We start from the raw sequence: 23,481 nt of genomic DNA on the forward strand, positions 1-23,481 counted from the left end.
TTTGGGGCTGAGTCGACCCTTTCTAGAAGTAGAAACATTGAAAAGATTTGTAGCCCCTTAAGAACTTGGAACCTTCTATTTTCCCCAGGCCCCAGAGTCTCATTTTGTGTAGATGTTTGGCAATAAGCTTTCTGATAAAATTCAGAGAAATATGCCAACGTAACATGAGGTAGAGAGATGCTGTCAACAAAGAGAGGGACAGTCATCCCTTAAAAATCCATTACTTTAATCTAAACCAAGGGGCAGAGTTGCTCCGAGCTTGTCTCAGGAATCCAGATGGATCACACAAACTCATGAAAGGAAATTGTGGAATCTGTTAAATAGAAAGAGGAGACCTGCTGGTGAAATAACTTTAACTGTTTTTTGTGAAATAACTTTAACTGGTTTTTTATACTGTTCATACTATTTTAGTCATCATCATCAGACCATCCTATGCCCCTTTTGCTTTAGCTTTTAAAAAGTCAAGCTTATTTTTTTTAGGAGTCAGTAAATTCTTTCAGTTGAATTACTTTTTCAGGTCGCAAAAGAATTGTCTGGGTGCAAACTTTTATTCTGAATGATGAAGATGTTTCTATCAATTTTAGTTATAGTACAGTTCCCACTCAAAAAAAATAATAAAAAAGTAAAATTCCCACAATTTAATATTTTTACTTGGTTCTAGAACCCAAAACATAGGAAAAGCAGAAATGTCTGACAAGTAATTCTTGTTTTCTTCATTTAATTTTCTCCACTCTTCCCTCATTGAATATAATCCTCAGCAGCTCTGGAGATTTGTAGTATCAGGTAACAAAGCTGGGATAATGCAGCAGAGCACAAACCCTGGGCTGTTCCTTAAAAAGAGAAGGGAGATGACCTCTGGAAGAATAATGCAATTTAGTGCTGCTCCACTGGATTTACTCCTGTTTGTGCTTGTTAACGTTAGAAGGCAAAAAGCCAGACAGCAAGGAGAAAGAAAAGAAGTGTGAGGAAAGTCAAATAAAGGTAAATGCTCAGGAAGATTTCAGTAAATTTAGGACTTGCGTATTAGGTTATAAAATTTCCAAGTTTACAAATTAATTGGCATAAATACACATACTAAAACAATTATAAATTATAATTATATTGAAGGCTAAATATAGTATCTTTTTCTTCTGTAGGTCAGGTGCTGATCTTCTGTGAAATAACTCTGGAGAATTTCATTGACAACATACAGTTAGGATTTGTTTATATTTTAATGTTAGAGAATTAGAAAGAATACAGATCAGAATTTTTTCATTCCTAATAATTTTTTTCCTCACTTTTTGTCTCTTCTCTCCTTTTCCATTTCTCACTAGAGCTTTTCCTCACTGGGACAAGGTGCTGTCCCAGGATACCATCCCCTCTGATTGCTGTGCCAGAGGACAGCCCGTGAGATGTTTGATAGATAAATTCCACGGAGCAAAATGATGAAATTTGGTGTACATTCTAATTTCACTGTAAACCCCCAGGGGTCTGGAATGGTGGGGAATGATGAAGTACAGCTTGAAGCAGGACTTTTCTGCCTCCCAGGTCCTGACTCTATACCCACAAAAGAGCTCAAGATGTCGCCTTTGTTTTAAAGGAAGGCATCGAATGCGTGGATTTATCCTGGCCTGGGATCCAACTCCCCTTGGGGTTTGAATTACCTCGAGTGATTTACAGCTCACACTGAAAGGCTCCATTATATTCCCAGGCTTTGTTAGTGGCATAGGCTGGATGATTTAGGATGGTGGTTATCAGAGGTTATTGTGTTGTCTGGATAACGTGAGGAGCTTCCTGCTTGTGTTTCCCACTCATGTAGTTTTCTCAGCCTTTTATCTGCAGGGCATGTTGGCTGAGCTCTCTGCGAAGAAAGGAAAAAGAAATCCATTGTGGCAACCCAGTAGAAACAAGAGTAATCTTTCAGTGGCCAGTTGTTACTTCTCTTCATTTCGTTTAATCAGACACATGTAGAAATATACTGCATATATATATATATATATATATAAATCACCTCATGACCATCTTCTGGCATGGGATGCTGTGCAGACAGTGAGGCAGAGAAGCACAGCCCCAAGGACAATCTGGAAAGCTTAAGACACTTGCTTTCCATGATATCAGCTAAAGCTGCTCAAAGGTGCTGGGGTCTAAAAAGTATTTTTAATCTCCCATGAGTAGCTGGAACACATGTTTAAGCCTTTCAGTGATATTGGACGTCATCTGCTGTTATTCTGCTTGCTAGTGATACAGAAATGTTTATGCAAGTAAAAGCTACAACTCCAAGGCTTCTCCCTGGTCTTTGATAGAATTGTAATGTGCACATTACAACTCTGTGTGTGTGGGCACATTTCAGATACCCAGAGAAATGCAGAGGTGCTTACCAAAGGAGGTGTTTCTACTAAAACATATATTGAAAATAATGGGGCACATGCAGGCTTTTCATTAGAAAACTTGCATTGCTGCTAATTGGAAATAGAGTTTCAAGTCTCTTAATAAAAATAACATTTTAATCTCAAGCCTCTTACAGTACTAATCAGTAATTTAAATACTCAGCCACTGGAAGGCCAATGTTTTTGCAATCTACGTGGGGGTTTGTGTGAGTGTGTGTTAGCTGTTAATAGCTGTTGTCAACAATCAGCACATTTCAAAGCCAGGTTTAAAGTACTGAGGTAGTGAGTTTAACCTTTCCTCTCATTTTCATACTTGATCACTGTTTTCCCAGAGATAAATGACAAAGACAAGTGGACCAAATGGAGCCTTCTGGTTTTAGTTGTGATCCTTTACTAACAACGCTTATAACTTGACAAACACAGAAAGCATAACATGCTTCAGAAGCTTACAAAATCAAGCTGGGGCTCTGTTTTCAAAGTAGCAGAGATTCCAGCCTCTCTCACTTGATTGTCAGGTTTTGATTGACAATGATTTTCCTCCAGTTATCCCCTGCTTCAAAATGCCATGGGAAGGATATTATGCATTCCCAACCTGTCAGCTTTGGCTGCCTTACAGAGTGTTCAATTATGCTCTAATCGAATAGCTGCCCAGTGTAGGCCACATAATGACTTCCTGATTATCTGACTTTAAATGATAAATGAAATGAATATGTAACATTCTTTTCAAATACAGGATAGTCACTGAGCCAAATGAAAACTGATTTTGTGCCCTTTTGTCTCAAAAAAAAAAAAAGTTATATTTTATTGTAATTCCATTCAACAGTTGTTCTGCTGCTTGTTTTGCCTTCATTAAGATAAACATGGAATGGGTTATCTAGGAAAATGCTAGTCTTTTTGTTTTCAGACAGATGCTGAAGGTGTTAAACACTGTTTAGATTGTTCTCCTCCTTCTCTTTACATTGATGTGGTAAGGTTAGATTGATATTATCAGTTCCTATTGGGAATATTTCAATACTTGCTGGCACTGCAACAAGTCTTCTTTGAGTAATGTCTTATAAAGACAACATTAAGGTCTGCATAAATTATTTAGTGGTGAGAGTGCTAGATGTTTTTCATTTCCAGTCTGTGGTATTAGTACTAAGCAACCAATACAGCTTTGACATCAAATAAACCTTTACCACCTCATTGAGATGGCACACATTTACTGTGCTGAAGTCAAAGGCTTGCTGGGGAGGTTCTCCAGTCTCTTTGGCCAACAGCTTATGAGGGGCAGTTTTCTGAAGCACTTCATCTTAATTTTAGATGTGATTGATTATGCCAAAATGATTTGTGAAAAGTTGCCTTCATACGAAGACTTAATATAAAGCAGCCTCTGATTTTTGGACATGTTAGTCTGATAGTTGGGGCTTTTATACATCTAGGAATGTCATGTGATTTAATAGATAAAAAGAACATTTGTGTTGCATTTCAGCTCATTTTCAACTTTGTTAATTGGCTAAAGCACTGGCAGTCCAGGCCCAGCTCCTTGATGAAAGATGCACTTTGACCCCATTCTGAGCAATCCATCTCTGAACTCAGTGAGCTCCTAAACCTGTATTTTGTCTGATTTTCAGCCTAATGTGAAGGTACAATAGCCATGCAAAATTCTCCAACTTAGCTGCAGCAGAACTGTCTTTCCAGCTTACTAATTTTGCCATTTTTTTTCTTATTAAGCAGACCATGGCTGGGAGCAGGATCTCAAGGGCCACTTAGTTTTTTCTTGAAAATGCTTTAGTGATTGAAATATTTGAGGGAAACATCCCCTCTTCATAGGACAGCGTTTTGGGAATGACCCTTTCCCTCAGAACTGAAACCCTTGTGTGTAATGGACGGAGTGATGGTGATCCACTCCTGAGCCAGTCACGACTGTGTGTTGGAGACATGTGCCTCTGTCAGAGTGGGTGGCACAGGAAGGCTGCACCCACCTCCCACCTGCCCCTGTTTCGGTCCTGGGTGCCAAACATGAACAATGGGGCTGACCTGAGCAGCAGGTCATTTCTGCAAACCAGCGGCTCGACTTTTGAAGTCTCTCCTCTGTGTTTATGTCGTCACCCCAAATTTGCTTTTCAGCAGGTAATGGTTGCATTTTTCATGCTCTGAAGTATTATAACATAGTTCTTGCAGAATTGAATCTTTCTGTGATTTTGGGAGGAATGCACTCTGAGAGGGAAGAGGTGGGGCACCATTTCCATAGTGCTCTTGAGAGCTGGTAAGAGGAGAGTGAGCCAGAAAACTCTGGTCAGCAGACACACTAACACTAAGGAGACATTTCAGAAAGCAGGCAGAGAGTCTGGGTATTGGCTACAACTTCATCAAATCATCATTAAGAGATAATAGTCCAGCTCTGCTTAATTTGAGGTAGCAAAAACACCTTTCCGTGTTATACAGCCCCATCAGAGCGTTAATGCATCAGAAAGTTAATGCAGCCTTAGACTCAGCTGTATTCCTGTAATTTTTACCCAGTTATTCTCTGTATTTTGCCTCTAGGGGCTGGTAATACGCTTTACCAAATCTGAGAATTGAATTACCTGAAGAAAACCATTTAAGTTTTCGGAAACAAACCTTGTGGCTTAGTAGATTGTGATTCGGGAAATCAGAACTCTTGTAATATTTTCTTCTATGCCACAAACAGAGTGACTTGCAAGGAACTAAAGTGATTTTTTTTTTTTTTTTAGGTACAAAGTAACATCTGTTTTAAAATGAAATAAGTAATTCCTGTACTCCTGGAAATACATGGGGTTTCTAATGAAACTTCTTGGGTCTACATTGTAACACCCTTTCTAACTACTATCTCACAGTTGGAACACACAACACAGGTGAAACTTAGGGGCAACTGAGCTCTTGCACAGCTAAAGTACTTTCAGTTGCTCAAGTTCACTTGATTTTGTACAGCTGTGCTGGTGATTCTTTAAATTAGCTACAGCTGAGCTGGCTGCAGCTAACGGACAGTTGCTGTTGTTATTTCCTTAGTAGATCCGAAGTGAGATGGAGGGTATTTCTGGCTTTTCGATCAGGTAAGGTGGAATGTGTGCATAGAACAAACAAAATTTAATTAATTGAAAGTGTCTTCTTTCTTCTTATTTGCCTTTTTTGTCGTTGTTTTGCTTCACTAATTGTTATTGTGCCAAACTGAGGTAATTATGGTGTGTGTCTATACTGTTGGTGACAATTCTTACAGTTGACTAGTTCAGTCTTCCTAACCCCTTGCACTCCAGCCCAATCAACTACCTGAGTATTTGCCCTGGTTGCTTGGTTTTTTGTTGTTGTTCTTGTTTTGTTTTTAACAGGTAAAGCACTTCTCTGTGTAGCTGCTGTGTTAATTTTAGCAGTGCTTGAGCTCCTTACTTAGAAGTGATGCCTCTATGTCCCAGTAATACAGACATACTCTCTGGAATTCAGTAAAGAAAGAAACACGTGTTTTAAAGATCTTTTGCAAAACTAAATAGTACAAAATTTAGAAGGGAGAAAGCGATTTCACTTGTTTCTTAGTTCATCTCTTGTAAACACTTCTTCACTGGGAGCATGCTCAAAACAAGAAAGACTGTAAATACCGTTCTGAGACTTTTGTTTATTAAACAGATGAGGGGAAGAAGAAATCAATCCAAAATGCTTTCTGGCTCTCTTCACGAGTTGCTGTGGGAAGGATGTGCCAATATATTTTGCCGTGCTTTATGATGCATCTCTTTCCCTCTCTTTTGATTTCTTTTCTCCCCATTTCTCTACACTGTCCATACAGAGAAAATGTGAGGGGCTGAGGGGCACTCTTAGGAGGGTGTGAGCACTGAGGAGAGCTTCTTAGTGAGGACTGGTCACTGCATGTTCATGGGGAACTCTACAAAGGAAAATAGGCAAACAGAAAGGCAGGAACAAGGAAAGATATGAACTCTTCCTGAAGATCAGGCAGAAAAAAAGTTATTTTGCCTGCTTTCTTCTTTGTCACAGCTTTGCTAAGAGCAAACAGTAAATCTAGTCATAGGATTTTCTATTTTTCTAATCTAGATAACAAAATATAAACTGATTTAGGAAAAGCACTGTATTTAGTCAGGTAGCCACATGTGCAGATGCTGCTGGATATCTGTTAAAGAAGCAACCCCAGTTAAATTAAGTCTTTCTGATGAACTCAAGCAACGTGATATGTGTTATAAAATGTCTAGTTTTGAAGCTAAAGAAGATAAAGGAAAATAGTACTAAAACCTAAAGAAGGAAAAGAGGAAAAAAAGGTGGCAGAAGAAATCTTTGTTAAGAAATACCTGTAAGAGTCTCTCTTCCCAGCCTTCTGTTACACTTCTGCAGTAGGAAAACCTGGGATAGCCCAGGAGGGTGTTACCCTGCTTAGTTGTGTAACATTTTATTGTGCCCCAGAAAGACTAAGTGAAGATGGCATGCAAACTGTTCATCCAGGCCAGTGTGAACACAGAAACACAAAGAGATTTTTCTGAACCTGTACTTAGATTAGGGTGAGCTCTGATGATGTTCAGCAGCTTGGCAAGCTGAGATACATTTCTGAATTTCTGTTGCACAAGATGCATATTTGGTGCAGCCAGAACAGAATGGGAACTTTATAGAGGGAAAGATGACCTGTTGTTAATTCCTCAGAATGAAGGCGTGTTGCTCCCTAATTATCAAGAGTGCAAGATCCAGAGAGGACAGTCCTTTTAAGAAGGATATTTGCCTTTTATTGACTCTTTCTGAATTGGGACGAGTTAGATTAAATATATAACTTCTTGTTATCGGTGTGTAGGACTCAGGAGTGTGGGGGTATGTGGCATAATGACTGATAGAGCTGTGCTGGCAAGTTGTGCATTTCTAATTGTATCAAGATTGTTTCCTGTCAGACTCAATTACTCCATGGAAAATTCAGGCACGAGCAGGAGCACTGTGAGCTCACAGCAGCCCTCCTTGAAGGCCAGGTGCTGGCCTGCAGCAGCTTTCCCAGCAATTAGCACTTGTTTAATTTTTCATATTTTCTTCTGGTATTGGTTGCTACGTAGGAACATTAAATTAATGGTTGGTGCTTGTGTGGTTGGTACACCAAGTCCTGTGCATTCTGAGGCATCTAAATTGTCTTTGGCAGGTTTTGTTTTGCCTGTTGGGAATCCTGCATTGGTAAGTGAGAGGCAGTGCAGCATGTGGAACAGTGGTATTGGATCCTCTCTAGGAAGTTTTGAGGAACTTATTCCTGTGAAAGGGGGAAAAAAAAAGTCATGGGTGTCATTGAGCCTTGGTGAATATGGTAGATCTAAGTTGTTTGCTTGGTTTTACAAATATTTGGTTGTTTTTAGAAGATTGCTGCTGTAGGTTTGAAGCTGCTCCCCACCACACCAACCTGGCCAGGGTGTGCAGCTGGTAGTGTTTGCTGTACCCAGGGAAGTGTTAAAATGACCTTGCAATGGAGTAGTGTTTAAAATCTGCTCTTTCATGTTAAATAAATAGGGATGGGGGGGAGGATGGGTCAAATGCTGTACAATGACAATTAGGATAATAAGTAACCTGACATGCAAATGAGTTTAAAAGGCCTTTAATCATTGGGCCTGCAGGAGAAAGGGTCTGAATTTATAACTACTTGTTATAAATGCATTAGGAATAAATACTGGGAAAGGGAAAAGAACTATTTAACCTGAAGGAAAATGTGAATAAAAAACCTGAAAGGGACCATCTGGCCATGATCAGAGTGGATCTGTCCTGCCTACTGGGGGATCAAGAGTTGCCTTTAAATAGTTTCATGGGATCAGCAGAACTGACTTATTTTAAGGCAGAGTGAGGGAAGTTTACAAAGACTGTAAGAATGAGGGTAATTACAACAGCAAAGGATTGTCCAGTTATCCAGAATTTCTTTTCCAGACTGTTTCTTTTTTTCCCCTATAAAAGGATGCACCTAAGTCAAGACATTCCCCTCCTTTCACAAAACAGGAATGTAGCCTTGAACTGTTAAATGTGGTGGGAGATTATTGGGTGGCATCACTGGGAGCAGAGAGGGACCATAAATAATCATTACTGCCAGGTGAAGCACAAAGGACTTAAAAAAGAAGATTGAGCTGAAATATTTGCCTTTTTTTCCCTTCAACCCTGTCAATGTTGACATTTGACATAAGGCAGGAGAAGGGCTGTGAGCAAAATATAATGATCATAAGCAACAGCAAAATATATTTCATTGCCCAGCAGTGTCGGATATGAATTGTCTCATCATGTGTTAATGGTACTCTAACTACTGAGAATCAGTAGGACAACCACTGGACATTGTTTTTTAAAGAGGAAAATATGGCTTAGTGAAGCTTTGTATTTGATTGTTGCAGAAATTTTATGTGAAGCAGTCAGCATTGTTTTTATCTTGGAATAAAGCACAGATGTGTATATATATATCTATATATCCGTCACCTTTGCACTCTAATACATCAGTTATCTGTACTGGTCTTGCTGCCTTGTATTTAGAGAGCATTTTTCAGATTAAATAATTTTTTTTCTGAGGATTATTTGAAAAATGTGTATTCAGGAATATGTTCTTAATCAAAATGCTGTACGTAATTATGATACTTGGAAGCAGTTTATCCAGAAAAACACACAAGCTGTGAAGAAGTTCCATATATACAGGTTGACATTCTTTTAATGGTCTGTGCTGAAAATAATTTGTGGAAACTGTTCTACTTAAAAATGGAAGAGGAGATATAGCTGTTCTTATGTGGGTATGAAAATATCTGAGTAAGGTAGAGTTAGTACAGACATTTTTATTTTTTTTTAAATTCTGAAATTTTTCAACCATTTATGATTCTGTATCCTGGCTGACTTAGCAAAGTTTAAGAAAACTCTCTTTCATTACAGACTTCCATTTTGATTATTGTAAATGCAAATCAGTTAAGGCAGGAAATGCAGCTGAGATGTACATATTGAAGACTTTCTAGGCAATCAAAAAAGTCTTCCAAAGCAAAATATATGTATATTCTACCTTAAACACACTTCTTCAGATAATGAGTTATCTCATAGTCCTTTATGATATATATACCAAGAAAAGGCAAAATATACAGATACACAGAAAAGAATCCTAAGAGTCACCATGGTTTCAGAATTTCAAATCAAGCAGAAGGGAAGAGTTAAATCAACAAAGACATTTGGTGTTTTTTTTCTTAAGAAAGTGGTAGCAATGCCCAGGTAGATTGTACCGAGGAAGTTTGAGCTTTGTGCTGTTTCCCTGCAGATTTCAGAACAGGATACGTGATTTAACACTGAAACATTTGCACACCTGCTCCTTCCAACCCCCACCCCCTCCCTTCTTCTGGATGTACGTGATAAATGACAGATCCTCTCAGATGATATTCATGTGGTACTCCAAAATAATTCTGCAGACATGGTAAAAGCTTTTAGAGACTGTAAAACTGATTATCTCTTCTGTAGCTCTTTTCATCTTCAAAGCACTTACCAACATTAACTAATTAATCCTCACAGCATCCCTCTGAATTAGATATCATTGCCATTATACAGATGAAGGAATTGAAGCAAACACTTTGTGACTGGCTCATGATCACCAAGCCGGTGACAGAGATGGAATTAGAATGCACAGACCTGTGCATGCAGGTTCTCTGCTCCAGCCATCACACCATTCCTCTCTTGAGAAATGTACTTATAGGCATTGGTACCCTCACTGTGGCTGAGGGCTCAGCTTCTGCTAATGAAATCCTGTTAGGAGTTGCTTTGATGGCAAATTTGTTTGTAGTCAGAAAGGTTATTATCTTTTTAAACCCTCCTTCAGCCGTGTTTTCCTGACTGGTCTAAGTTTGTTGAGAGATCAATCTCTCTTGTAGGATCACTGTCTGCTGACTGCCAACTTCAAAATTAAAGAGCAAGCAATTGTGATGTTTAGGCAGGAAGCAGAAACTGAAAAATAACCCTCCTTCCTCTGACCTGAATGTACTGGTGTGTTTATCCAACTAAATATCATACATTTGAACCTAAAACCATGCAAATTTACCATATTACTGTAATAAAATAAACCACATGCTGGAAGTCCAGAGGACAGAAGTTTCATGTGTGATTGAGGACTCTCCCACCTCCTTTAGGGATGTTTTTTAACCATCTCAGTGGCTGATGAGGACTTGGCTGCATTTCTTTGATTCTGAGGGAGTACTTTCCATTTGCAGGACCGTTTGCCATGGGAACAGCTATTTAGCAGTGTGTGCAGAGCAGATGCTGGAGTTGTTGGTGCCACAGCTTTATTGCTCTCTGGTTGGCAGCTGTTGAGTGCCATGGCTGGGGCTGTAGGTGGTTCTCACCAGGGTCAGTGGGATCACTCTGCTCTTGTGTGAGTACAGAGAGCTGCTCTGAGGAGGCAGGGTGGGGGCTCAGGTGCTGTCAGTAAGTACTGCTCAAAGTTCAGCAGACAGGCTCTCAAAAAAATTAGGAAGTATAAAATTAATATTTAACCAGATTACTACATTTTGTCTGCTTCATTAATTTTTTATTAATATATGAAAATGCTGTTGATGGAAGTAATATTGACAGGGTGTATTGTTTTGGTTTGGTTGCTGGGGTTGTTTTTTAATATCTTCTTGTAAATGGAAACTTATCTTCCTTATGAGCACAAACCATCTAACAAGGCATATGGGGCAAATGCTCTAATAAGACAACAATTATTAGGACATGATGCATTAATGTTTTATGTTGTTCATAACTCAACTTTAAGAGATTAATAATGGAGATGTGAGGAGAATGCTGTCTTAAGTGTTTATGATTATGTTAATATTAAGACATAGTGTAGGAAAGGAAATTGCTTTCAGGTAGTTACCCTTATTGTTTGTAGAGAAAGCACTGTGAAGGAAATGTTCTTTCTATTTTCTTCCAATAATTCTTAAGCAGTTCCACTCAACTGAAGTGATGGGAACAATTCTCCATGACTACAAACCCATGAGAACCTATTATAACTGTTCTTAAAAAATAATTCCAAAGTAGCCTGGGCTGCAACTCTTTGGCCCCAAATTACTGGGGAGTAAGATTTCCAGAACTTTAATTAATTTTAGAAATTTCACTGTTGTTCCTTCTGCGTCTGAAACAAATCCTGATGGCTCAGAACTTTGATGTTATCTGACCTGTGCACTCAGATTGGCAAAGACACTCATAAATAAAAAGCTGTCCTTCCAAAAGGCAGAGAAGAATGCTTGGAAAGTTTGAGGGTAGTATTTAATCACAGGGACAGAGCGAACAATTGTAAGGAGAAAGAAAGGGTGGAGCATAGAGCATGGTGGAGTTTTGTAAAGCTGTTTAGTTGTGGGCATAGCAAAACCATTCTGAATGCAGATGTTTTTTTCTACCTCTTTTCTTTTAAACCTTAAGCAGTTTCTGAGTATTCTCCTCTCTTCAAAAAGTCACTGAAACAAAAGTGCCTCTTGTCGGAGAGGAGAATTCTTTGGTGTGTATTAGAAACGAAAACTCTTCAAAGTGGGTTGTGTAATGCTGATGCTGTAGGTAGAATGAAAATGTGGTATTCATGTTTTAGGGAGTATTTCTATCCGTCCCTCTTCTGTCACAGAGTAAATGGATCTATGTGGCCCTCACTTGGCTCCACTCTCCTGTGCTGAATTTTTGCTTTCTGCCTCTTCTCTTCAATTCTTTATCATATTTTCAAATCAGAACCTAAGCCCGGTAACAGTTGAGTTGAGCTTATAAGATCCTGAAGTGAGATAGGAGTTGAGCAGTACAGGTTCACCTGGGCAGGATTGCTCCTACTTCCAGCACACCACAGACTTTTTTGTGTCTTCCTTCTACTTCCAAGTGCCTGCACGGGGACTGTTAATGCTCCCACCTAATGTGTGAAACACACGACTGTTTATCACAGCCCAGCAGGCAGGATACAGATATTTTCAAACAGCACTACTGTAGCCTTATCTCAATAGTGCTAATATTATCCCCTGCCAAAACAGACATGAGATATTGAAGTATCTGTAACCATTACAGGATCTCTGCATATTCCTTGAATTTAGCCTGCAGCAAGTCTGTCATCCACGGTGATCCTGATGTTGCAAGAAGCAGCTTAAAAGTGTCGTCAGGGCAGTGGTGCTGACTTAAAAGCAGTGTGGGCACTTCTGACCTGTGAATTGAGATGTGTCCATTAAACCAGGCTGACTGCTTTTCCACCTTCCCTTCTGCTTCATTATTTCCTGGTAGTAGTCCACTCTGCTGTCAGATAGAGGAGGGGTTCAGGTCATAGCCACAAACGAGCTGGAATCAGAGCCAGGCTTCAAAGCTGTCTAATTTTAACACTAAACAAAAGTAAACAAAATAGGTTCTAATCCATCAAAATCTGTTTAAGTTTTGGGAAAACTTTCCTTTCTTTATTTCTTCTGTCTGGATTGAACCTAACACTGTAACGCAGGAAAAGAACAAGTCCAATACTGCAAACCTTTTTGTGTGTTATTATCTACAATATTTGTGTACAGCAGAGCTCAATTACACCACAATTGTGCAGAGATCCAATCTTCACAGTGTAATGACTTCCTGATGGTCTGTCTATAAATGATAAATGAATAGAATATGCCACCTTCCAGCTGCATATCCCACAAAGTTTATTGCCACCTGAAAGTGCTTTTTATTCCTTGGGTGGGTGGGGAGGTGTAGGAGGAAGGTTCAAAACCTTCATGTTATACTTTTTTCCAACCTGTCCTCAGTTTATGTTATTTGGATATATATATATATATATTTCTAATGTTGTGCAGCCTCCCTGAAATACATCTTGCTGAAATTCAAAGGGGAAAAGTGGCTGTATGGGGTTAATCTCAGGATTTTACAAAAGAGTTTAGATCAAATCAAAACCCTTGGCTATTGGTGAACCACAGGTTCTTCTTGATCATGTAAGTCCCTCCATCACCCACTCCAGCATGGCACTTCTGAAATGCAGAAATCTGTCACTTCTGAGATAAAACCACTAATCCACCTCTCTCCTTGACACATTCTCTGTTCAGTGGGCAGATTTCTTATACGGATATTTTCTGTCACTTTTGCCAGTACTGCCTCTGTGTCATAAGCTGATGGCTTTACCTAGTGATTTTCTGTTTTTCAGATTCAACAGAGAAGTCCAAACACCTCTCTGGGAAGTGTTTTCAGAGTTTATCCCCTGCTGAAAGTCTCCTCTAAGGTAATGGTTACAAATGACACCGGGTATATTGTAAACAAAGTTTCTGAAAAATGTTTCTTGCTCATCCAAAGACCTTGTGAATTCTACAGTCTGCATTATTTCTCTCAGCACCAGTCTCTGTTAATTTTTCTGGTTAAATATCCATCATTTTCTTTGTTCTGGTTATTTTTCATGAGTTTGTCCTCTGTGAGAAGTCAACTTGACTAGAGCCTTTAACTGTTTTTACTTTTTTTGCCACATCTTCTCGAGTATTTAGTTTACTTCTCTGTTAAAAATATATTTGGTGTTCGTTTTCAGGTGCTTGTGCACTTTATTTCTGAAATAATTTCCGTCTAGTTTGGCTGTGGTTTGCATATACACTCATTGACTGTGTGAATTTCAAAAGGGTTTCCAGTGTAATGGTTGCTTTAGGGTTCCTTGGTGGAATGTTATTATGTCCAAAGCCTTAAGACTGTGTCTGTCTCTCTATATATAAATGCACACTTCTGTATGCATACTTGTATATATACACCTGTAACTTCTGTTGCTACACTGAAAACAAAACTTATGCCTAAAGCACTGGGGGAGATTGTTTTTTGAGAAGAGAGGACATTGTGATGACTGTAAGGTTCCTTCTAATCTATTGATCTGCCTCCTGAGCCGTGGTGATAATTCCGTGCTTTGCAGAATAAACAATATCTGTTGTATTACAGCCCAGGCTGTAGTCCTGGCTTTTTGAGATTCCTACTGACACTTGCAGCTGTCTGCTCCCATCTTGGGCTTCCTTTACCAGGAAGTCTTATTATTTGGGAAAATAAAAATGTATATGTTATTCTCAGTGCTTTGGCTCCTTGTTGAAAATTAGAGACATAGGATGTAATCAGGAGTCTTTTCAAGTACTTGCACTGATTGCTGTTACTGTATTGCTGAGGTGGTAAATTCCTGACCATGTCTCACTGGTTTGTAGTCTGCTGTGGTAAGGTATGACTGAGGAGGAGTTTTCTCTCTTCCTGTGGCTCCACTAGCACTTCTAATTTATTTATTTCCCTAGGTGTTTAGTGATGTGTTTTACAATATGGTTCTTTTTCACAGCAAAAAATGATCTTGTCAGCTGAAGATCATGGCACGTATAAACTGGTGACATGAGGAGTTGTGTGTGTCTGTAGCTTCCCTTTCCACTTGCAAGGCAGAGATGCACTGAGAGACGTATTTCTGAGTTTTGAGGTTTGACATAGTAACACCCAAGGATGCTACTTCCATGATTTCACTGTTTGGTTTTAGGGAGACAAGTGTGATAGGTACAGGTGATCACAGGATTGCTCACACATGCAGGTTATGTAGAACTGCCAGAGGAAAAATCTGCAGCCCGCACATGGCACAGCCAGGCAAAATGTTGTGTTGGAAGGCTGAACTATTTAAACTGATTATACTGGAAAAAGCAGTTGTCAAATTGGAGAAAATTAACCAAGGCAAAATACATAAAGAAACATAGTTACACTGATTAAAATCATAATCCTGTCACCTGACTTTTTAATTTTGTCATTGTATGTTGCCCCATCATCTTATCCCAATGGGTGCCGGCCCCCGTGATCCCAAAGGCTCTGGAATTTGTAATGCTAATGCATCATAACCTGTGAGCAAGTTGTTGGATCCGATCTCTCGCCTTCTCACCTGAAAGGTCATCAGTCTCTGAGCAGGTCTCAAATATTCAAGTGCACTTTTCAGCTATGGACTCAGGTTTTGTGCATGCCTTAATTATTCAGCACTGATAACAAGGGGAGAAAAACAACTTGAAATGTGATGTTTGTAGCATAGGCCATCCCTTAAATTGTATTCGTTATGCTTGTTCCTTCAGATCCCTAAATGAATTGGTCTGATTGCTCAAGAGGACAACAATTGGGAATAAATAGCGATACTACTAGGGTTTTTTAATAATAAATGTATTAAAAAGAAGTAGATGCAATCCAGAAGATATGCCCCAAACAACTGGATTCGAATATACTGTAGTGATCCACAGGGATTTTTTTGCATACTGCACATTGACAGGGTGTGTTAGTACAGCTTCTCATGAGATGGAAATTACACTTAAGGAAAATTTAACATAAATTTCAGCAATGCAAAGCCACCTTCTCTAGGGGGAGGGTTTGTTGAGATTCAGGTAATTGAAGAGCTCATGGTTTATGCAGAATTGTTATTTCATACCTTTCTTCTGCCTGGGAATTCTTAGTCTGTATCTTTAGTATCCCTAAATGGGATCAGTTCGGTTTGGAACTTAGTTTCAATTCCAGAATTATTTAGGCTCTTTAGGTCTGCAAACCACCTTGGAGGTCAGGAAAAGATTGGCAGTTTCTTTTGTCTCTAGAAGTTTCCACTGCTTCTGTCTTGCTTTGCTGCCTCATATAATGCATAAAAGAACGCTTCCAAAATGGCATATTTGTGGAACTACTTTGAAAACTTAAAGTAGATTGGTTTTGAAACTATTGAAAACTAGAAGAAAATAATTTAAATATAAATGCAAATATTGAAGTAGGTACCTAGAGGAATTATAAACCAGGATTTTTGCCAATCATGAAGAAAAAACAAAGCTGCTGTAATTGCTTGTGTCCTGTGAAAACACTGGATAGAAAGAATAAAGAATTACTCAAGTATTTTGGACTTCTCAGTGGCAATCAATATTTGCTCATTAGTGATGTTGGGGTTGGTTTTCTGGTGCGGATTTTTTTTTTTTCCAGATACATTAAATGTCCCATTTTATAATAATTTTCAGCTAACAGCACTTAGATCCTGTGGCATTTTTTTTTCTTCCTCAAAGTTTTTTCTCCCTGTCTATAATTCTTTCAGAAAATATCTTATTGTAGTTTGGTTCCTTCAAGTGTACTACCCTTGTAGCAGGGCATCCACTTCCAAGAAATTTTGATGAGAACACTTCACAGCCAGCTACAACTATTTATAACCTTGAGGCTGTCTTTGATCCTAAATCAGCTTTGAATTACCATTTTAGTTACACTGGAGGGAAAAAAAAAGAGATTTTATCATATCCAGAATATAGGAAGATTGGGAGGATGCAGTTATTTTGAGGCTTGTATTACTAATTATAGTAACTTATTACAATACATTGTTGCTGCCATTCCACAATACTTGTTTGAATGGAACTTGTTTTGCCATTTGACATGTTCCAGCACTAGTTCTTTCTTTAGCAATATATGATTTGATAGATTATTTGTGTTATGCTTTTTAATAATTGCTGAGATTTGGCTGCTGAACACTCTCAGATTTTCCTTTTTGTAAATGTTAATTGAAGGGAGTGGGGGGCAAGTTGGGTTTTTTATTCAGCTGCCTGGTGTTCCTGTTGATCAGTGAGTGAACAACAAAAAACATCCAACTTGATATTTCAACTTTATGATTAACCTTTTCATCAGCGTAGGGAAATTAAATGAAATAGTTGTTCTTCTCTCCAGTATTGCATCCTGTATTTAATTCCAAATCCATCCTCGTGCCAATGTCTTTAACAAAACAGAAAGAGGGGCTGCCCAGGTAGCTGCATATTGAGAACTGATATTATTTTTTTGCAGTTTTGCCAAGGGGCATCTGAAAAAGAAGTTGTTGAGGAATAGAATCTCCCTGTGACTCCTGTACCAAAGCCTGCAGTGATTATAATAGCAGATAGTCCATTAAGAGACACTGTTCTCACATTAATGTGGAGTCTCCAAACTGTTCACTTTTCTCCCTCTAGATTTCTTGTGCAATGGTGAGGTATTTTTCATGTCAGTAGTGTGGGAACTTTATAATCAAAGGTTGCATTCACTTAATACTGGTCTCTGTTTTAAGTATAAAGAGAAGAGACCTGAAGTAGAATATGAAAGCACTGTGGTGGTACTGTAATCTCCAAAGGTGTTAATCAGAAAATGCCAGCAGAAATCTTGAAAGAGCAAAATGCAAATAAAGAAAATAAGGAGACAGGCAGTTGTGTAGAAGTGCCAGAGGACTGTGGCATATTTTATTTTTATACTTTAAGTTCAAAGTAGATTTTTGAGGAGAGGTCTCGGAGCAACATGGTTTTGCTTGTTAAGTTGGATTAGTAGCTCTACATGTGCATTTGGACTCGAAATTACTGAAGGGACCCATTCTTCACCTACTGTTCTAGCAGTTATCTGTGATAGTGAGACAGTGATAGGCAAAAGCAGGAATAAAAATGATGCTTACTTGCACAGCAACTTCAGTGTAAGAATTTTTGCATACAGTCTGTGCATCTGCAGGTGTAAAGAGAGGCTGGGACTTATTTATTTCTAAATCCAACCAGCAGCTTTTGTGTGCTTTGAAAGGACATGTGTGTTAAATGGGAAGGGAAAACAATATACTCTTAATGTAATATTTGAGGTCCAAAATCTCCTGTGTATAACTTGGCTGCAAGGTTGGTCATACCCTGTGTTCTTTAGGGAGTGTTTACACAAATAGTTTGCTCACTCATCTATTTATAAATATTATTTGTGCAAATGAGGAAACAAATATTTGTTCCCCTTGCAGTACTACTATTTCTATTTGAATTAGTAAAAGAATAATTAATGTGTACGTATTCTTCAGCTAATACAGAATAAATTTCTACCTGCAAAATTCTAGCTTCAGATTAATCCCCTTCAATCATTACAGTTTATTTTAGATGTCTAAAAGCTGTAGATTGCTGCTGTATGGTTACACCTTGGCCAAAAATGAACAAAAGAGTGACATATGACTGATGCTCCCACGTGCAATTATATTCCCGTCAGTGAAAGAAACTATTAGAAACAAGGAAATACACCCTAGAGCTGTAGCAAAGTCCCTGTTTTTTGGGTGAGGAGCTTGTGATTTATCCAAGAGATGTTGTATTGCAGCACAGTGGGGCTTTGAGAGACAGCTCATCATAATCTCTGGGGCCATGACCTGACAGATTAAATAGAACGATGAGTTTGTATTGTCAGAGCAATTCTGTCTAGAGGACAAAACATTTTATTTAGAGGGTAGATTGATGGGATTAAAGCTTTGCACTTATTTACTTTACACACTCAAATTTACTGTAAGATGTTTTTTATTAAACCAGCCACTGGATTGCTAAAGGAATTATTTTAGGACAGATGATTTCATTTAAATGAAAAGTGAAGGATCAAAACCCTCAGAATTTATTAGTAAACTTAGTCCCTGCCATTCCTTTCTTCAAAAGCAACTTAATCTTTCCTTATTTCATGTTTATTTTAACTTGCAGACTATTTGGAAGAACTGGAGGCATGTAATTCTGTCTCTGCATTCATTTTCAGCACTAAATAAACTTGGAATGCCACAAGGTATCTGAATAATCAGAAATTCAAATAATTCTTAAGGTGGAGAGAGATGCTGTCTGTTTTCTTTAAATGCTTTTGACAAATGGCACAAATAAATAGTATCTATTATTTGTTGTCCCTTGTTGTAGCTACACAGCTCTGCAGAATAAGCAGATAAATCTACCATGAAAGCATATATCCTTTTCACAAATTTAATTCCTTGCTGTAAGAAAATTACCTAAATGTTTAAATAAAGAGTTTACACAGAGATCCTTTTCATTGTCTTTCCCTTTCCCTGTAATTCTCAGCAGGTGTTCAATTTTTTTTTTTTTTCCACTTCAGACTATCACTGTAAAGGAATACCAAGAAATGTGTTAGTTTTAGATAATCCAAAATTCCCTTTGCTCAGCTTCTTAGTTTATAGTTATCTGTGTGAATTAGAAATCTATTACCGTGTGTTCATCTTTCACCCAAATCTATTCACCAAGCATCAAAACTCATCAGTGAGATGGAGTAATGCCATTTAATTAGTCTTTGATATACAGTTAAATTAGGTCTTAATAAGGGGTAGTGCATCCTAAAATCAATTATCTCGCTCTTCTTAATAAGAGCAACTAATTAGTAGGTAAATCGCCACAGTTCTCCTTTTATCCTACAGTTTTTACAATCTTGTGGAGGAGATTAGGCTGAGGAAATTACTCCCTGATAGCTCAGAGAAATTTTAGGGCATACCTTTGAAAACGTTTTTCCAAGCAAACTGCAGTATAGAAAAGAAACAAAAAAGAAATAGGAAAAAATCCACTTAATTTCTTCACATTTTTTACCCAATTCCTTGTCAGAACCAAAGCAAGCAGGAAGAAGGAGTAGCCCTGCCTGCTGCACCCTATTAATGTGCCATGAGTGTCTGTCCTGGTGTTCCTTTCAATGCAGTCATCAGTTAACCAAAATATCTGTTTTCTTCACAGAAAATTGTGCAACTGCAAAAAAAAAAAAAAAAAAAAGGAGACCTCGTGGCCTCTAAGCACAATCTTTACAAAATATGATTTTATGTGGGGAATAGCTTTTATTTTAGATGAAGAATCAGAATCCCAAAGCAGAGAATAATTGCCACACCATACAAAAGTGGCACAGTGGTCATGGAAAAAGTCAGGTTTTATCCATTGTTACCAAAATTGTTACATTTTAAGCACAGAAGTGTTGGGTTTGAGATTCCATTTTTTTTTAGTTAAGATTTCCAGCTTCCTCAAATGGAAGATTTTTCCATTTCTTTAATCTATATTCCCAGTTACAAGAACTGAACAGCTGGAAAAACCTCATGCATGAAGGTTGTGAAGGATGTGAAGTATTGTGAAGGATGTTCAGGTTTTCCTCACAAGTTCCATCTGTCTCAAAATGCTACTGGATATCTACTGACTTTGACAGACCCTACATAGGCCAGTATATGGTGTATTGCCTTAGATTTGTCAGGTTTGATGGCACCTTACTGAGGTTTTGCTTTCAAAAGATGGTGTAATTCACTTTCATTGGATATTTCTCTCTTTTTTTTTTTTTTTTTTTGTCATGGTCAAAAGTTTGAAGGGAACTCAAGGACACGCTTGTGATTAATCAACAAATGCAGAGGCTTTTTTTCATTCTTTTTCTGCTGCTACTACATCCTGCATATACTAGTCCCCTTCGCACTAAACTTCCTTGCCAAGCATGTCAGAGAGATTTTATAACTGTGAAAGTGTGATGTTATTGCTTCAGTTTCCCTTATGCTTATTGTTGCAGCTTTTCTAGACACTTTCTGGTGTTAGTCATTAATGACAACACAGTGCCCCCGTTTAGAGAGTCTGAGGTTGCCGTCTGTTCTTTGTTTTTCCTCCCTGCTGAATTACTCATGCTTTCTGTGGAAGGAAACGTTCTGAAGGCAGCCATTCTTCCCCAGGAGACTTCATGGAGCGATATCTATTCCTGATTCAAGTGTTTAGCCCAGTGTTTCAGCTCATGATCTTAAGAGTACCAGAAGCTGGGAGAAGCAGTCCAACTGTTTGACTTTTAACTGGTCTGGGACAGGTGATTACAGTGTGAATGTCTGAGTTCCCAGGCAGTAACATTTGCACTGGAATCTCTGGTGCTGTGTCAGTGATCTGCTTGTTGGTGATCGGCTTAAGCAGCAGAGAAGAAAACCAGACGTGCTGCCCAATTTCCTTCCCTGTTCTCTGTGTGTGACCAGTAGAGAATCTGCACACAAAATGTTACTGAGCCCCAATATAGTGCAGGTACCAAAATCTGTGCTCTGTACACATGATAATAAAATGAGTCACAAACTGGCTGAGCACTTACAGCAAATACCTTTGCTAGTGAGGGAGGTGGAGGTGAGGATGACACACAACTAAAACACCAGTGAACACTATTTTAGGCTTGCCTTTGGTACCTCAGCTGACTTTTCAAGCCTTTTTAGCTTTTCTGACCCTCTCCTCAGCGGTGGAAAATTAAGATGGGGTGGAGATTTTAGTAATCCACAATCCAAGGCAGATGCATTTTAAGCATCTATGTTAAGCCTGCTTCTGCTGATGGCCTCGTGTTTGAGGACTGAAGGAAATAAAACGAACTTAGAGTGTGGTTTCATGACCATGTTTGCTATACATGTGAGTGTCAAGTTTCTGGATGGACACTAGTTGGAAACTTTAATCTATTTTAAAAGCATATACTTGATTTTTTTTTTTTTAAATGAAGTTGAAATGGTGAATTAGAATCATAAAATCTTAGAATGGTTTGGGTCACAAAAGACCTCAAAGATCATTTAGTTCCAACCACTCTGCCATGGGCAGGACACCTTCCACTAGAACTGGACTAACTTTTTAATTAGTAATGAAACACTGTGGGTAATTAGGGGAAAAGTCATTAAGCATGTTCCCAGCATTCTTCTTTGTATTTTGAATTTTGCATGTATGCAAATTATCTTTAAAAGCAGAGAAAGTCAACAGGCTTTGAAACACAGCTGGAGAATGTAAAATATCAAAAAAATCCTTCTACTGATCTCTGCAGCTTAGATCTGGTTCAAAATGGAGACTAAAAGGTCATCATCTCCCACTCCTCCTTTTCCCCAGCTGTACAACCTCTGTGAAGGCCAAGTTGGAAGCCAAAGGGGTCACTGGAGTTTAGCAGGGTTTCAGGAGCAGCTGTGCCCCCAGGCCTCAGAAGCAACTTTCTGTTACAGTGGTTTTTGATTTGCAACAATAGGTTTGGATCAAATCGTTGGCATAATAAGTATTAACAAGCTGTTTAAGTGGTAACAGGAGGTCATTTTACAGAGTGAAAATGGATGTTAATAGTTTTGGTGGGGTTTTTTCAATTTTGCTGTGTAGTCCTGACAAAATTATTGTACCAGTTTCATGTTCTCTTCCACATATCTCTCTCCTTTTCCTGTTTTGCAGTGGACCTGGTTCAGGTAGGAATCTTTGTTCTTTCAAAACTTTTTGAGTTCTTGCAAGTTTGAGAAAGTATCTAAGTCAGTATGTTTGCAGTTAAAAAAAAAATCATTATTCCTTAATGAAGAATAGCTGAAAGGAAATAAGAGCTATCTTTGCGTTCTTTCCTACTCCCTAGTATAATAGCAATGCATCTTTTCAGTGCTAAAGGGCACAGTGGACTCAGATGAAATCACCAATGTCATCTCCAAATGCCCTCTTTGTCTCTCCTTTGACAGCTTTTGTTGTGTGACCCACAGCTCTGAGAAGTGAGGTGGGTTCTCCTCATCCATTACATTTATAGATCAGTGCTGCATGTTTGATGTAAAACTGAAAAAATTATTGGCTAAAATTGGCAACCTCTGTTTGGTGTCAGGAATTATCAACTGAGCAGGTCTGTTCTGCTCCCTGTCATCTCATCTCCTCAGAGGAACTCGGACATTGTGCTGCTGTCACATTGCTGTGGTTATATCGTGATTTACATCTGCAGCTTGGGAACAGCAGCACTGGGAGCTGTTTGACAAGTGGCACTTTCACTGGGAAACAAGTCAGGGATGCACTTAGAGTGATTAACAGGGAATTGCCAGCGTTGAAAATGGAGCTGGTGCCTGAACAGTTTGCCCTAAGCGGAGGATCAGGGGGTTCTGGATTGTTTTTATAGGAAGAAGTCTCACCTCAAAAGTTGTTTCTCTTTCCCAGCTCATGGTGGTCTCTTTAGGATGCCTCCATCAGTAGAAGAACAAACAAACAAAAAACTACTTTGCTGTGGGTGTAATACCTGTGTAAGGTTCATGCTTTAATCAGTAGTTTATATGAAACTTTTGGTGGTGTTTGATGCAGTTGCATTCCATGGGTATTATTCCAAAGACTGATTCCAAAATCTAAGACCAGGGGTCTCTATTTAAGAAGATTTTTCTGAGGCATTTAGTTGTTCTGTTGGGTAAGTAAAGGAAAGAAGGTGTCAACATGAGAATAAAGCCTTTACTGCAGTTACAGCTCTGACTTGGTGCAGAAGAAGAACAGGCAACTTTGACATTGGGTGACAAACTTGCCCATGTGTACTTATTTTTATCCTGTCTTTGATTATTTGTCATATGGATTTTTTTATACGTTCCAAAGGTAACACTTGAGGCTTGTGGATGTGTTTTCTGCTGTTCTCTTGAGGTAACCATTTAGAGCCTCACTCCAGGTGTCAGAGGCCTGTTTTAGAGCAATGCTTTGCCTTAAAGACATATACA

At 38.6% G+C, this 23,481-nt stretch overlaps 1 protein-coding gene across 5 annotated transcripts in view; it reads left to right on the forward strand.

Annotated features, from left to right (window-relative positions):
- TENM2 (teneurin transmembrane protein 2) overlaps positions 1-23,481 on the forward strand; it is a 900,957-nt gene that overhangs the window by 140,876 nt on the left and 736,600 nt on the right. For 4 of the 5 annotated variants that reach the window (XM_017825633.1, XM_017825631.1, XM_017825635.1 and 1 more), the window contains one exon: positions 13,447-13,521. The exons of the other annotated variant lie outside the window; for it this stretch is intronic. The gene's annotated coding sequence lies outside the window, so the exon portion shown is untranslated. The remainder of the gene's footprint in view (positions 1-13,446; positions 13,522-23,481) is intronic. 5 annotated transcript variants of the gene reach the window in all.

The sequence above is a fragment of the Lepidothrix coronata genome, unplaced genomic scaffold, assembly GCF_001604755.1.
Source record: "Lepidothrix coronata isolate B3197 unplaced genomic scaffold, Lepidothrix_coronata-1.0 Scaffold121, whole genome shotgun sequence".
Taxonomy (NCBI): Eukaryota; Metazoa; Chordata; class Aves; order Passeriformes; family Pipridae; genus Lepidothrix; species Lepidothrix coronata.